This window comes from Tyto alba, unplaced genomic scaffold (genome assembly GCF_018691265.1).
Source record: "Tyto alba isolate M040663 unplaced genomic scaffold, T.alba_DEE_v4.0 Super-Scaffold_13, whole genome shotgun sequence".
NCBI classification, from domain to species: Eukaryota; Metazoa; Chordata; class Aves; order Strigiformes; family Tytonidae; genus Tyto; species Tyto alba.
In genome coordinates, this window is record NW_024881275.1 from 10435453 (window position 1) to 10452755 (window position 17303).

The following is a 17303-nucleotide window of genomic DNA, read 5'->3' on the forward strand; positions in this document are numbered from 1 at the left end:
CACTGAGGTGCAGAATGCAAAAATCTCAAAATCTGCTTTTCTGTCCTGTAGCTTGATATGAGATTTATTCGAAATGCTCACTGTGCTCTCTCTGTTCTGATTAACACACCATTTACTGCCTGACTCACTCACTTCTCCTCATTAAACACCGTAGGTTTTACTCCTGCCTTTCTATTTCCCTTGTTGAATGCTTTATAATAGAGATAAATATTTTTCCATATTTTTCCTTTTTTTTTATTTTTTTTTTTATTTTTTTTTTATTACCTGCATCATTGACTAGCTTCTGTTGCAGGTCACTGAGCTAAATGAAATTCTACAAGCAGTAGTACTCAGTATTTTGCTATGGCTGTCTATCCCTACCTTGAATAATACAGAAGAGGAATGGCAGTTTAAAAATGATTGCTTTCTATTGCTCCACATTACACTAAGATTTTTTAGAATCATTCAACATCACATCATTGCAAATAGCAAGTGTGCTCTCCATGGTGAAATTTAGTATGTGGTGTGTGTGATGGGATTTAAAGCTGAACAGCTGTTTTGCTAGCCCTCTATACCGGGGCAAACATTTTAGAATCAGGAATCAGCACGATCCCAGCAGGAATTTAGGAGCCAGACAATACGTATCAAACAAATAATGAAAAGTAGCCCCTGCTCGACAAATCATTCTGTTCTTTTGACAATTATCATTTTTTAAATCCTCTTGTCTTTGGAAGTCGTGTTGCTCACACTCACAAGCATATTTTCCTGCCCCATAAAAGGAGTAATGAAACCAAACATCTGCTCTCTGGCGCATATATTTTAGATCTGTGAAGCCATCTCACTGAGAACCCCATGAATAACTTCAGACCAGATTAAGTCATCTTTAAGGACCAAGAGATACATCCATCAGACCAAGTCTCTGACAGCAGCAGAAACTGTCTCTACTGTATAAATGAAGCCAGGGGAGGAATTCCTCTTAAGATAAATTAAGCCTTACCATTATAAAAGGATGGCAACATTAATAATTTAAGAAAGTGTTATGAAGATGTTAGTTTCCCAAGAAGAAATTACTGAAGAAGACAGGGTTGTACGTTAGCCAAGGTGAGTTCTGGTAAGCAAATGAAGACTTACAAAAAAAAAAAAAAAAAAAAAAAAAAAAACCAAACACACAAACCCTCTGTCCTAAATCACTAATCAAGTAGCTACTTATAGTATCAAAAAATACCTTCTTAAAATACTCAAAAAAAAAACCAAACCCCAAAACATAAAAACAACAACAAAAAAACAACTGCAAATTTGATCAGAAATTTCCTTCCTAATAACACTGAACTGAAGTCCACAGTGGAAAACTTCAGTCACTGGGTGTGTATCATCATCATTGCTGCCATATTCTCCTAAGGAGACCAGCATATTCTCCCCTTTGGCTGTCAATTTGTCTTTGCAATGCTGCATTAGCCAGAGAGCAAAGAGAAAGTGCTGTCCTAAGAGGGCACTGACCTAGCAGACATCTTCAGCTATTGCCAAGAGTGTGGCAATGTGCAACACAATCATTTTCAAAGCAAGTATTTCCCACAGCCCAGTTCAACAGTGTAAGTTAGGGTAATGATGATCTGTGCATTGACAGAATCCTGGATGTGAATGAGTAATACAAATTTCAAAGTCATGTGCTGAAGGAACATATTCCAATTTTGTCCTAACTCCAGATCACCACAAATGGTACTAACATCCATCCCCAAGTTAACTTTGTCTAATCTAAGATGGAATACAATTTATGTCAACTATTAATTAATACTATAAATATTAATTATTTTCTAATAACATCAGTTATCTGATAATAATTACATTTTTTTGAGCACTGAAAGAATATTTGTAGGGATGCTGGACTGAAAGACATTGTAGGATGAGCTCCTTCTCGAAATGGATTAGTTGATCTTTTAAGAGGTTTGTTTTTCCTTTGAGCACCCTAGTGGTGTTGATTCCAAAGACAGAAGCATTTGATTGGATAAATGACTGCAGATTAATTGCAGATCATTACATACTGGAAAATACAGACTATCATGCCAGGAAATGCGGAGCTATCAGTATTGAAAAAATGTCAGCAAGTTTATTTACCATTTCCTTGACCTATATATTCCTATTTAGAGAACAAAGCCAGCAGGAGGACAATGAGGTCAATGATACTTACTCATTTTTTTGCCCTTTCAGCCAGGGCCTCCTTCTGTTACTCTCTGTTTAGCCTGACATTTGTACTTGTTCATGTAAATAGCTTATTCATGATGCTTGTGGTGATCAGAAACGAGGCCTGATGTTATGCTTACTCAACAAGATTATTACAGGTTTTAAAAAAAAAGTGCGTATCAATCTTTCATATCAAGATCTGTTACAGAGTGTCAGGAAAAATCTGTCTTTGGAGGTCCCTCTTCTGTAGCTGATTCCTTGAGAGTCACAGGCAACATTGAATAAAGGCAATCCAGCCAATTCACACCACTGCTACTCTGTTGAACACCAGCTGCATGCCTTCCCTTCTCTTAAGGGAACTAGTGAATCCAAAGGAAAGAGAATTGGAGAGGCTTGGGGACAGGCTTGTGGTTAACAACTCCAGCAGATAGTCTCAAAATTGAATGCTGGGTAAATAAAAGTAAGCTTTTACAGAAAGAACCTGAAAACCAGAGGGATAAAACAGTGGTACAAAGCAATTATATCTGAAATAACATCCCATTTTCTTCCCATTAGCAAGAAAAACAGCTTATGGCGTTTGTCAACCCCTCCTGGTTCCCAATTCTCCCACTTTACTTCTTATTTCCATCACAAAACCACAAACTCAAGAAAATCTCAATACGAATCAAATTAATGAACCCATATATCTACAGAAATAGAGTAAGTACACATAGGTACCTTCACTGAATCCTTAATCTCTTTTTGTCACTCCAACCTTCACATCCCTTCCTCTTACTCTAGATACCAGAGTCAAAGGCAGAATCATCTCTGTCAAACCCAAGACATTAATACAACATAAAAAAAACAGATAAACCCTCATACTCTCAATTGGAAACAAAGAAAACAACAACAAAAAAAAACCTAATGCAATTCAAAATGGTGGATCATTTTATGTTTGTAGTTTTAAATAAACATTATACAAACCCTCCAAAAAACAGCTCTATATCAAAAAAAAATAAATTGTATGCATAGTATTTCTGCTCAATGTTTTGGTCCAAAACTTTTCAGAACTGAGTAATCTTTGGCAGAAATGTGTATGTTCCAGAATTTTATTTTGCTATGGAAACTGCCTGCATAAGAAAAGCAAAGTCATAGACCAGCCATTTCTAGTCAAAATTTCCTCCACTTTCATACAAATCATACAAATGAATGATTGGCATATAGTCCTTGAACAGCTTCTCTTTAAAGATCATTCCCTGTAGCACAGACAGTGCTTTTCTTGCTGAACACCTGTGAATTAGTTATATTCTGCAACTGCCTTGCATAATCTGTTAGCTGATCCAAGTCGCAGAGTCCAGCTCCAGTATCCCGTAGGTGAGCTGAACCCAGTGACAGCCTGTGGGTGGGCCAGGTGCTGTTTTGCTTATGTGAATTACAGCTCCTCCAGGATGGGTGGCAGGACAGATTAGTATGGCTTTATGCTATTTCTGCATTGCCATTACAGCTTCTGTATAAAGCCTAAGTTGAATATCACCAAACCTCTCTTCTTCTTTCCTTTCAGTTGCCTTTGTCCTTACCTAACCTAAGATATCTGAAAATCTCCCAAGTTGTTTCTCAGATACTTGGGTCACTGGCTTCATGCACAAGGGCACACATGAGAGCAGAAGCAGATGTACTATATGTGACAACCCCACATAAACAATGGCCTCTCTCCATTCACTGCTGTAGCAGTGCCTCAAATGATCGCATATCAATGATTTTTCTCTTTTGTTTTTGGCAGCCTCACATTAGCCATGTGGTTGCTAGAATCCGTGACCCCCCTCTAGTTTTCCCTATACCACAGGCTCCTACAAAGAGCTGCCCTCTGCCCAATGCTTATCGGCACAGAAAACCAAGAGTAACCAAGACACTACTTTATGTTTGCATAATGTGTCTGCATTTGGAGTACACAGCCCCATGCAGCCAGCAAGTACAGGGTCTCAATGAAAGCCTCAGAAGCTGGGTATTTCTTGGTTATTTTATTTTTCTGGTATTTTATTTGCTGAAAGACATTACCTGCTCCTAATGGCTTTCATAACTGACAAATTATGTTACATTTTCTTATGTCTTTCCAAATAACACTCACTGTATTCTCAAGATAACCGAGATGAATTCGTCTGAGTGATGCAAAGATGGAAAACCTTCATCATTTTGTACCTGACTTTGCACTGGGGAGACCTGAAATTCCCTTGACTCAGCCCAGTGTTAGAAGCATAACGCTGTAGACTGGTGTCTGCTAACTGACCTGTCCTGCTCTTAAGAAACATGCCAACTATCACCACGTATTTCTTACAGCAGACCCCTTTCTACCAGCAATTCCAATCCCTGAATACCCCAGTTGCCAAGATGATCCACTGTCAAGTAGTTTTTCACACCCAGTTCATTAAAATCTGTTCCACTTTCAGCTTGGTAGGTAACAGCCAATGGTTCTGCAACCTAGCAAAGGTTTTGAGCTACCTGACGTACCCTAAGTCACACAAAAAAGATGTGCAAACACTTCTGTTCAACACACTCATGTATTTCCCATTCTGTCAACAGCATTCCCAGCACAATGACTGGTAAGACACCTCCCCAGAGTACCTCTTCACCAGGGGCACAGTGGTGCTCAGAGCAGCCAGCAGACACGATACAATTGATATCCTGAGGCACTTTGCAGTATGCTGGGGCCATCATCCCACAGCCCTGCATTTTGTAGGCTGTCCTGCCCTGCTTGTTCTCAGGTCTGCTTGCTGAACTGGCACGGCATTTCATGAGCAGGGCCAACGCCACTCTAAGAGGCAGGAAAGAGTTTTAGCATAGGAGCACAGGAGTTTGTACAGCAGGTTTGCTCTGTGAGAGGGTGAGATTCCTACATGACACTGTGTAAACAGTTCTGGCTTCATTTATATAAATATGGCACTGCTGTCAGAACTGGGCTATTCTGACAGTTACTGAGCATGTTTCATTGGTATGACAAGGAAGCTTCAAGCACAAAGGAGCATGATTTAGGTGTTTTAGGGAAGAAAAGGCATGCTTTTACAATGACTCTTCATTCTTCCAATACTACTCCTTTCTCCCATAAATGGTTCTCATGGCTAAGAATGGGTTCTCATCTCCAAAAAGCCCAGCTGTGTTTTATGAAATTATATTTTCCAAGTTTCTTGTTAAGAATCTCAATCAATTTAAGAACAAATAGCTAAGACAAACCAAGCTTCTCTTCAGTTCATGTGCTATTAAACACCCCCCTCCATGCACAAGGAACAGAAGAAGGACTGGAGTAAGTAGAAAAATAAGTTATTGTAGAAGAGCTACCCGTAATTACTCAGCAAATACAATAAATTATTGTATATGTGGAAATTAAACGTACTTCATTTTGTTGTCGGTGAGTACTTTACAAGCGTGGGAGATAGAAGCACACAGCTGAATATAAATGTGATACAACTGCCTTTTGCAGTATGTGTGTTTCCATCAAAGTTGGAATTTTTCTCCTCCTCCTCTCCTTTTGATTGATTTATACTGATGGATGGTGAAGTAGGATTCTGAATTCACTGGTGCCTCAGCAAAGCAGTAAAAAGCAGCACAAGAAATATCTATGAAAATTCATGCTGGAAACTCATATTCCCATTTGAGCTACTGAACAGGGCAGCTCTGCTCAGAGGGTCCACCCCTCAACTTCTCTAGAAACCCATTAGCTTTGGCAATCTCTAAGCAGACGTTCTAGTCCACTGAGACAAGACTATGCTGGGGACACCAGGCATGAGATTCAGACACATTTCCTGAGACTTTTACAGTATCTGTCCTCAGAGAGGCTTAGGAATGAGCCTCAGTTTTGCACTTGTGCAGCGTTCAACTTCAATTTTAAAATCAGTTCTACCTTCTAAGATCATAATAGTGGACTTAGAGCAATGAAAAGAGTCAGTATCTCACAGACACTTGCAATGAATTCTGCAAACCCTCTTTGTCATCAGTAAGAGCCATTAATTCTAAATGTTGCTCCTCCAAAATAAACTTTTCTGAGCAAAGAATCAGCCCTCCACTTGCTAGAGCACAACAAAGAGAAAATAAAAATCAAGAGGGGTGCACTGTCAAGACTATTTAAACAAGTGGCTTAAAGAAGTAGAGGATGTGTGGAAACATAGTGACCCTGTATCTTTATGAATAAGACTGAGACCTTTAAAGTAAGACAAGCAGAAACCTTACTCCAAATGTGAGGGATGTCCAAGCCCATGGGTAACTTTAAACCTCTATCTGGCAGCTACAATTCTATTAGCTGGCAATGGACTGCATGCCTTTACATTTATGCTGGTCCTCAGATCCCTAGAGAACAATAGTAAATCAGTGATTAGCATATTTGTGCACATGGATCTGACTTGAAGCTAATACTCGTTCTGGTTAAGATATGAGAATAATGCAGCATGAAAACTTCAGAAAAAGGGATCAAAACACTGTCTTATATGCATAAAACCATTCTGTCCCCACTCCTCTACCTGTGGCCACCCCTTTCCAACTAATTACGTCCTCAGTCACTCCCATATGATTTTCACTATAACCAGAAAGGATGGCAGCTGTGCAAGACACACCAGATGCTATCATGGGATGTCCTGCACCCTGCATTAGCAAAGTTTGATCCTTCTGAAATGAAACACTGAAACCCACTTGGATGAGGAAAGTTACCTGGTATTTCAAGATAGACTGTAAATCACTTGTTTATTAGAAAAAAAGAAGGTTACACAACACATATTACCATATGAATGGCGCTACCTCCTATTCCCTACAAATGCTTGGAATTGCCCCCATCCCTGTTACAGGCAATTCAGGCACTGACTGTAAGGTGGTCTGACCACTGACAACAAAGACCGGGCAGTTCAACGCTGTTTTGACAACGCCCCGGGGTACTGGCTATCAACAGAACAGGTTTTCCAAAAAGGGATGAAATGGGTGAATGTTGACCCCATATCTTGTGAATAGTGACCCAGCTAATGAGTGAATGTTGACCCAGCTAATGATTACTCAGAGGAGCTACTGATTCTGTAGCCTTCCCTTTCAACCTTTGTTCATGCCATCCAATAGACATTGGTGGTAACAGGTTTTAACAAAAGCACGAGATTTTCAGAATCAGTACATGCATCATGAACAACAATGCCACTCACAACTGCTCTCTTAGCTGCTGCCAAGTGAGCATTTCTTAAAAGTACCACTGAAAAACAAGTTTCACCCTGGATATGCAAACTGAACAAACAATGCCTAAATAGGTAAGAGCAGGTATGCGAGGAGTAAGCTGCAGCACCAATTTTGCACAGTAGTAGCAATAAACATGTTGGTCCTTAGTTTTGTGTTTACGCCCCATCCAAACATCTACCTGTTATAAACCCCAGGAGCTTTGGCTGCTCTTCAGAGAACAACTGGGTTTGTTGATTGATGTTTGCACCCAGTCTTTTCTGTCTGTGATCAGATTAAATAATTAAAAAAAAAAAAAAAAAAAAAAAAAAAAAAGAGAGAAAGAGTAATCCAAAAAGAAAGAAAACATGGTTTGTGAAGAGTAGAGGGCTAAGTCTGCAGAACTTAATCTAACATCAGGCCAGGTTATCTGAAGAGCGTGTATCTTCTCCAGAGCTGGAAAATTCAAAGCACAGAACATTGCAGACCCCAAGTCAGAGCCACAGCAGCAACTTCTGGACAACTAATCTCCCAGATGCCAACTAAATTGACAAAACAAAACTGAAGCTGCTTAATTCAGATGGGAATCTCACATGGAAAAGAATGGACTAAAAATCAAGCAAAGGCTTCAAGACTTAAGCTGTCATAAGCAAGGGTACTCTCACTTCCTAAGAAATAATCACTCTGATTTCAGTCTCTCAGAACAAGGTGGCACAGCTGATTTCAGCACCCTTGTGTGAAAACTAGTGGAGAACTGACCGTGTATCACAGACTTGCTTGGCATGAACCAGCAGAGAGAGAAGAGAGAGGCTCACAGAGGCTTCTGGCATCAAGCACTGCAGAATTTGTCTCTGTTCTACCTTTATTTTCAGGAAACAATGACAGGGAAAAATAATCCTGAAGACACATCTTACTCCTGAAGAGTTGCCAACTTAAAAACTTAGCCTTTCACCATAACTTCAACCAGTACAAGCACGTCAGATTAGTGGATTAAAAAAAATGTTTCTCTTAAGCACTGACGATATGTAGCTGTTTTCCATTAGAGAAGTTTGCATATCTTGAGGGCCTAGTTCCGTAAGTGACAATTCCACAATAAAATTCCAGTCAAAGTGATATTCACAACAGGTCCTCCTGAACACAACTAGAAAACACGCTTCCTCCATGTTGTTGTATTAGCTACAGAACTGCAAGATATTTGTGGCTGCAGAAACTATTAAGAGGAAAAATTAGAACAGCAGAAAGTAGGCTAATCAGTTCAACATACTATCTGATGAAGTAACAATTATGGAAATGTTTTCCAATTTAAAATAATCCCTCAAAACAACAAAGTGCATCTAGACTCATATCACTGAGCAGTGGCAGAATGAGCTAAAAAAGAAAAAAAAAAGGAAAATTTTTCATGATCATCAAAGCTGGCAAAGAAAATTAAGGTATAATATCAAAAACAAAAATAAAAAAGACAGCCATGATGCAATTGCAAATTCAAAAAATCTCCTTCTGCTACTGAACTCTCTCAATTCAGTCAAAATATGTCTCCAATTACAGATCCAGCAAAAGGTTCTGGAACTGAGCAGATGTGACTGCATGGCTGAGGAATTAAGGATACATCTCCCCATCTTTTCTCCTCTGATGTCTCATCAATCAAAAAAAAAAAAAAAAAAAAGCATTGTCTTTATTGTGTGTGTTGAAACAGGTTAATAGGCACCAACAGCTAGCACAGTTTAGCCCAGTAAGTCTATATATCAGTAAGTCTACATATTCTGAAACAAGTTCACATCCATCATCAAAGGAGAAATAGCACTGAATATCATCCTTGTTGACACACATGGGTTTAGCAGGTTTTTTCAGGTTCACTGGTTTTCCACCCAGAGTGAGCATAAGCCAACATTGAAATATGCCATGTGAGAGCTAGCAGTGAAAGTTGAGGAGAGGAAGGGATACAAATAAATAAAGGGAGGTAGTAGGGAGCTGTTGTCATAGCTCCCTGTACTTGACAAATCCTCAGTTCATGTAAATTTTATCCTTTTCCTCCCCTGTAACAAGCCTCCAAAGCTGGGTCTCCTCCTGCACAATACACTTAAACTTAGCTATGGACAAACACAGAAAAGACTTCCCTCAAGTTCTTACCTGTCTTTATTTTTAGAAATAGCCCCCTCAAAAAAATCACACCTGAGATTAGTGAGATGACTTTAAAAAGAGGTTGGTCCGCAGCAATGTTCTCAGACTAAATCAGATCTTGAAATTCAAAGCAGGCACATGGAGCGGCCTCTGCCTCAGAGGTAACCCCTTCTCCAGTAACTCCTCTGGAAGCCTTCCTTCCCAAGTCAAGCACAAGAGCCCATTGTACAAAACTGAAAGGTTTTAAAGAACCTCCTTTCTTGAGCCCAAGTAGACTCTGAGCACAGAGCCAAGACCTCTGTGTTTCCTCACCATACCTAACTCCTTTGCCATAGGGAGCATGTCACCTGAAGTCCCTGCTCCGTCCCAGATGTCCACGCCTCCACAAAGACCACATCACATGCAGGAGCAGCACTGTTACTCTTAGGCATTTATTCCTTACGTACTCACCTAGAGGGATGAAGAGAACTATTGTACAGCCTCAGTCCGTCAGCTAGGAAATCTCAGCTCACTACCTGCAAGCTTTAAATGACTGCCTGACAGCTGATCAAAATGCCTGCATTTTTTCCCTTTGGTACCACCTAGGTTTCCTACAGATGTAAAAAGACTCAGGGTCAAGTCTCTCAAAACATCCAAACCCGACAGGGACATTGCATCTAGTGACATTTTTGCATCGCTGCTCCAAAGCGTCTTTTCCCCACATGCAGAGCATCCCTCACGCCCCGCTGCAGCGCGCCGCCTGCTCCCGAACCACCAGCCGAGCCCGCAGCCCGGCGAGAGGCCGGGCGAGCGCAGCCCCCGCGGGAGCGGAGGGGCAGGAACGCGGTGCCCGCCCGCCCCGACAGCCGCCCCGCCGGGCGCGCAGGCGGCGGGGAGGGACCCCCGGCCCGGGGGCGGGTTCCCGCGGCGGGGCGAGGGGCAGCCCGGCGCCTTCTCGGGGGAGAGAGGTGCCCCCCCGGGAACGACCCTCCGGGCCCGCCGCTCGCCCCGGCCGGCCACCCCGTCCCCGCCGCTCGCCCCGCGGCCGCGGGTGAGCCCGCTCCGGCCCTGCACGGCCCCCGGCCGGTGCCGGCCCCCCGGGGCTCTGCCCCCGCGCTGCCGCCGGACGAGCCCGCGGGCTCCCGCGCCCCGGCCCGTCGCGGCTCGCAGGGAGGCGGCGGGGAAGCCGCGGGGAAACGGCCCCGGGAAAGCAGCGAAGCGGCCGCGTCGCCCCGGCGCCCGCAGCCCGAACGCCCCCGGGGCCGTGCCGGGCTCCGGCTGCACCCCCCCCCCCCCCCTCCCCCCCCGGGACACGGGGCCGCCCGGGCAGGCCGGGGGCGCCTCCAGCAGCGGGCTCCCCCCCCCGCACCCCGCGGGGCCGCACGGGCAGCCCCCCCGCAGCGGCGCCCCGCACCCGCCCGGCCCGGCTCGGCTCGGTTCAGCTCACCCCGCGGTGCGGCGCGGCAGCCCCGCTACGGGCGGCGGTGTCCATGCGGCCGGCCGGGCATCGTGGGCCGCCCTCCCGCCTCGGCGCGCCGGAGAGGGGCGGGGGCCGGGGCCGCCCTCCCTTGGCCTTCGGCTGCTTGGGCGCGCCCTCTCGCCCCCGTCTCTCTGCTCCCGCAGGATCACCGGCGCGGCTCCCTCCCCGTCGCCGGACCCGGCTTCCAGCCCCCCGCCCCGGCTGCGGAGCGGAGGGAGGGGACAGGGGCCGGCCGGGGGGGGGAGGGGCTAGCGGAGGGGTGGGGAGCGGAGGGGAGGGAGCGGGTACCCCCCCTCCCTCGGGCACCGCCGCGGCTCCCCGTGCCCGGCCCGGCGCTGCCGTGGCCCTGGCCGGGCGGGCGGCCGCCTTTGTGCCGCAGCCAGCGGTCCCCGGGGCTTTCCCCGCTCCCCCCACGCCGCGGGGGCAGGAGCAACACGACCCCCTCCCCCCCCAACCCCAGGGACGTTTCGACCTGTAATTCGGCTCTTGCCAGGCAGAGGCTGGACGCGGCCCGGCAGCCCCCCCTCCTGCTATTCCCCCCTCCGCCCCGCGCCCTCCCCGCCCCCGGCAGCGGCGAGCATGCAGCTCCAGTGGCTTCACCCACCACCACCACCGGCTGGACTGCGCACCCCACCCCCCCCCCCCCTCACACCCACACACAAAAAGGGAACGGCGAGGAGACCGAATGCAGGGAGCAAGGCGCACACACGCGGCGGTGAGATCTGTGCTGGATCCCGGGGATGCTCTGGCTTAGCGGACCCTCGCAGCCTGGAGCTTGGGGCATGCCAAGGGCAGCCCGGCAGGATCCAGGCCCTGGCCCAGGCTCTGGCATTACTGAATGGCTCCTGTCCCTGTGCCTTATCGTGCCTGGGCAGGGCTGCTGGCCAGGACTGATGCACAGTTTTTCAGGCCTGCACTTGGAAACCGCCCGTCACCCCATCCACCTGTGCAGCTTTCAAACCGGCAGCTCCAAAATTACACTACGCAACATACTCTGTCCTCGACAAACTATTACTCACGAGCTCAGTGAGAATACCCAGAGAGCAGCTTGTGCTTTGCGTGAGGCTCAGTCTTGCCCCCGAGTCACACACAGGTTATTAGAAGTGAGGTTGGTACCGCCCCAACTATTTAAATGCAAGCCAAATTCCTAACTGGCAGGGCAAAGAAAAGGTGACCCAGGAGTTACTGCGCAGAGTCCTCGCTTCCCACAAGTGTGTGAAGTGCTCTTGCCAGTTTGCCTCAACTGTATAGTGGGGAAAAGTAGCATCCACAAACTAGAGTAAATCAGGAAAACACAATTTGTATCTGTGGAGCAATGGCATCTCAGTTCTCAGTTGCCAAGGTAGCTGCAGAAGCGTTTCTGGGTACTTCATTACCCCCATTTCACAGGCAGGGACCACAGTGCCACACAGCAGTGAGGTGATGTGCCCAAGGTCACCAGAAAGCTCAGACTGTTTGCGTCTCCCCAGCATGCACCGTGGCCACATGGACTGAGGGGCACATGCAGCCAAGTAGTATAACGTTATCCACTTAAGGCTGAGAAGCGTTCAGTTTTATCTGCTGCAATGCAGAGGAAAACATTTGTGTATCCAGAGCCCTTTTCCTTTGTAAGACATCGGGAGCACAGGCACAGCCCACTGAAGACATCTCAGTGTGGGAGAGAGGTATGCCTCTTCATTTAAGCAGTACAACAGCATGGGCAGTGTTGGTCTGACTGTACCCAAAGACCAATATTTACCCAACAGATCAATGAAGTTAAATTAATTTGAAAAATGACTGCTTGGAAACAACATGAAAATGTCTTATTTGCAGCTTCACATCCCTGCAGTTTCATTGTTTCTTTCACTCCTCTCCATAAGAGAAGTGGCATCTGCTGTCCTTGGTGGATATGGAGAAGGCAGAGGGAAACCAAAACACTGACATGTCTTTCTGCTGTTTCCCCACTTTGCACCATCAGCAAGCCTAGTAGAACCAGAGCAGGAAAGCAGGATTTGGTTTTCCTCCTGCTTTTTGGTCATATGGATTTCTGACCTGCTTGTCATTTCAAGGAAGCTCAGCAGGGCATGAAGTTTTCTTTCCTAGTTTGTGTGTTGTGTAGCTTGTGTGAAGCTTCAGCAGTATCTACAAAGGCTATTTTTAGCCTAAAGTAGGCCAGGAAGTTCCAAAAGACATATTAATAGAAGGAAAAAATGAGAACAAAACAATCAAACAAAAGAGAAAACAAACTGAGAAATGTAAGCAAGAATCATCTTTTACCAGAAGCACTTGCTAAATAGTGAACACACAGAAACTGAATCCTTCATCTCAAGGGACATGACCCCACCCCACAAAAAGCAAAGAAATGCAAACTCTCAACAGTATATATTGCCTTCAGAACAATCAAAGTATTTTGTTTTAGCACCACACATGTGGACTTGAATTTCTAGAGATGCCCAACTCAGCAGTTTTCAGTATGCATTCATTTCCCAGAAAAAGCATACCTAGCCTGGTATTTTAAATAGATATTAGTCTCCTTAGAGTTTGGTACACATCTATGTTTTGAATCAGAGTGTAGCTGGTACACAAAATGCATTGAAACTTGGTTGCCCAGCTTGCTGGGAGAGTACCTGCCTGCATTTGTTAGTGAAATCCAGTGGGCAATCTCTGTTGTGGTCGAGATGGACAAAGATACAGTCGAGATGGACAAAACTACATGACAGATTCTTCTTTAAAGCATGCTAACACCAAAGCCCCTCTTATTGCTCTCCTCCTTTGTTCCTTTATACTTGTAGTACAGGGTATACAGACTTTCTGGACTGCCTACCGACATTCCCCTTCATGTATGTGTTCATATATCGCATGTTCATGGAAATTAACCCTGGCTCTTGCCAGGGCAGAGAAGTTAATATGCATAAGCTCATAACACAAGCGTAGTAAGATTAAAAGTTCAAAAGTTCAGGCTCCCAAGCTTTCTAGTATCTCTATCCACCTAAAACTAGTTCCAAGTACAGGGTTACCAGTTCTTCTGATGTGTCTCTTTTCTTATTGGTTCAGAGTTATTCTCTCTTACTGCAGCCGATAAGCTTGCTCATCTTGCAGCTCCTCTTGTTCTTGTTTGCTCTCTCAGGGGTAGACTGGAATCCTTTCAAGGTCAAAGTTGTCCCTTCCCAGGGCCTCAGTCCAGCTAAGGTCCCCCACAAAGCTCTATGTGCAGCTCTCTACAGTGGGCAGAAAAAAAGGGTAAGGATACATACTATAGAAGTAAGATGCATTTTTTACTGCTAAACCAAACAAATTTTAGGTTTTGATCAATGCTAATTCAGTGGGGGGCACAGATATCTGTCAGCTCCTTCATCTGGCATTGGAGATGGAAGACTAAACTGCAGTAATTCAGCAGTCTCTAAATCTTCACAGAAGAATGAGTGTAACAACATTCACCACAAGCACATGTGTACTTCCCACATAGACTCACATAGCTCTGTTTTACTGATTTTTTTAGCTCCTGGTAGTAGTTTCTCCTCTTTCCAGAAGAAGTCCCAATAAGACATCTCACATTCTGACTCTTCTTAAAGCATGAGTCATTCCATTGAAGCCTATTGCAGGACACATTCAAAGCTGTTTGCTTGCCTGAGTGTTTGGGTAGATCCAATCCAGAAATCCAGAACAATCTGTGTTACCATAAACCTTGAAGAGCTGACCTTGTGTAGCACAACTTGTAGGCTGGGAGCAGTTTTCCCTTCGTACAGGGGATCACAATGAAAATTCATGTCTCTGTCAGGAGACATATCGCTACCAAAGTCCTACAATCATATGTTATTCCATCATGTCTTGTAGTAGGATGCTCATAGTGACAACAAAAGTGTTTGCTATATTTAGCATGCATTTGCTTGCTGTGAGTTTCATGAGATGATTTCCTCAAAAAGAAGAAAGAATCAGCACTTTTTGCTTTATTCCTCTAATTCATAAACACCTCTTTGATGTCCTCATCTGACGTTTTTTCCACGCCAGTATGAATACATACAAGGTTTCAGATGAAATCACATCAGAGTTTAGTGTATAAGAATTCAACATAAGACTTCATTGTTATCATCTGTCAGTGTATTTGCCCCAGTACTTTCTTCAGCATGCAAAAAGATAGACTTTCCGCAAAGCTTTTTGAATCCAGTTAGACTTTTAACCATTTCACTGACCAGAACAGCTGCATGTAATTCATGCCCACACCTATCTGTGCACAGAGCAAGAACATGATAACATACATATGCACAGACCAAACTGCATCTGTAGGATTTGTATCTATGGCATAGGGATGCAAAGTTTGAAACCAATATAGCAAAAAATAATTTTAGGACTCATCTGGGGATTTTTTTTTTAGCTGAGTACATTCTGTCTAAGAACTTACTTAATCATCTTTGCTAAATGCTTGTCAAGCAAAACTGACAGATTACCAATCCCAGGCCTGCCTAAACCAATTTAGGCTACAACTCTGCAAAGCACCTAAAACTAAGCAGGTGCCCATTGCTGGCAGGCCAGGCAGCGGTTAGATAATTTGTCAGTCAGGTGTTGCTCTGGAAAGCTGGGGCTGTCTGCTACAGAGCTACCAGTGAATTCAACCTTGGGACATTCCTTTTCACTATGGTTTATTTTCTCCTGCTGTTTTGAAATGACATTATACACCTCTCATCTCAAGCCAGAGACTTAACCATACCAATTGTTACAGTGCTAGATGTTTCTGATGATAGAAAATTCAGTGCACTGATGTGTAGGTATGTCAGTCACCGTAGTTTCAGTAGCAGTACTGCTGTAGCACTACTGTCTCTTAAAATATAGATTTACACATCTTCCTTAGATCATGGATTGAAAACTCAGTTTCTCTAAGATGTGAGGGGGCCTCAGTAGGCCACCATCACATCCAGGAACTTCCTGAGGAGGCAGGAAGGAGGCAATATCCCTGCCCTGATGTGGTGCTCCACACCAGGTGCTGGCTGGACTGCAGAGGTGCCATAAATCCATCTCCACAGCAGTCAGTCTGAGAGGATTCCTATCTCAGCTGTGTGTGCCAAATATGTCTGAGTGGAGCAGGAGGCCTCTCATGACTAATTATGAGTGATCTGTCCAATTGCCAAAGTCCTGAATTAGGTCAGAACCACTTTTTGCTGGACACTGTCCGACCAACAGGCTTTCAACCACTGATGTGCTGCACAGGCAGAAGACCTGGGGGGAAAAGAAAGTAGCAGAGGGGTAACAAGGATTTCCTTGCAGACTAGGCACTGCATAGCTAATTAGCTGCAGAAAAACGCACCATCTGTTTTGCCAATTTAAGATAACAGTATTCCACTTCAGCTTCAGGGAAGACCAGTTCCATAAACAACGCCATAGCCAAATCCTCCTGTAAAATGGACCCTTTTGGCCTCAGGGAGGTACGATGGGAGCAGATATTCCTCATTAAACACTTGGTAGGCTAAATGCAACGACCAGTTTCTTATCTGAGAACAAAGGATTCAAGTACAAAGTACAAGTTAAAGCCGCAAAGAGGGAATAGACCAATTTCTAACACGTTACATTGCTGCTACAGGTATGAAAATATTTTAGCTGCCAGTGGCACAGAAGAAGTCTTCACCACGGAGAAGATTAATGGGGAATAGGAACAAAGCAACCTGGCAAGAGGAGCGTGAATATAAATGCACTCTGCAACGCAGGGAACAATCTAAATTACTCACTCTTTGAGGAGTAGGGAACCAGCTTTCTGCTTTTCAACATTGGATTGATGCTTTCCAGCAAAAAAACCTGTATATGCATACATATACACACACACTCAAGGCTGCTGATAGGGTATGATATACCTAAATTTGGGAAAACAATCTCATAGCTTTAAGATAGCAATTACACTTGCATAATGAAGTGTACTGGCAGGCAAGCCCAAGATGAGTGGGTGTAGGCAGGTAGTACGCTTCAGCAGTAACTTATAAAGCTGTTTCCTTAGCACATGTGAGGAGCTTATATGCTTAAAATAGTTTTTTTATTTTTCTTAAATTTTCTCTCATCATCTTGTTAACAAGAGAGGAGATACTATCTCCATATGAGTAACAGGAAATTCCTAATTACTGTACAGGAAGAGATGAACAAACCAGAATTTGCACCTAAGTGGAGATGCTTTGTATTTTTGTCTGGTGAGTGCTTAAAACTAGCACTCCAGACAAGCAGTGCACAGTGACTGAGAGCAAGGTGCGTACCACAACCCAGTTTTCTCCATTGCCCTTTATCTGTTGGCTTAAAGTCTCAAATCAGGACACACCCTCTATTTGGACAGTGTTTAAACTCAAATTTTACATTGTTTAAACTATTTTTTTTGGCCTGTGTACACGTCTAGATCTATTTTTTTCCACATCAACTGGAAACGTTGTCCACGTTCCACGTTTTCTGTGGACAGCATTGTTAA

At 44.5% G+C, this 17303-nt stretch overlaps 1 protein-coding gene across 2 annotated transcripts in view; it reads right to left on the bottom strand.

Annotated features, from left to right (window-relative positions):
* Positions 1-11112, bottom strand: part of PLPPR1 (phospholipid phosphatase related 1) — a 134531-nt gene extending 123419 nt beyond the window's left edge. For both annotated transcript variants that reach the window (XM_042788104.1, XM_042788105.1), the window contains exon 1: positions 10856-11112. The gene's annotated coding sequence lies outside the window, so the exon portion shown is untranslated. The remainder of the gene's footprint in view (positions 1-10855) is intronic.
* Between the last annotated feature and the right edge of the window lie 6191 nt (positions 11113-17303).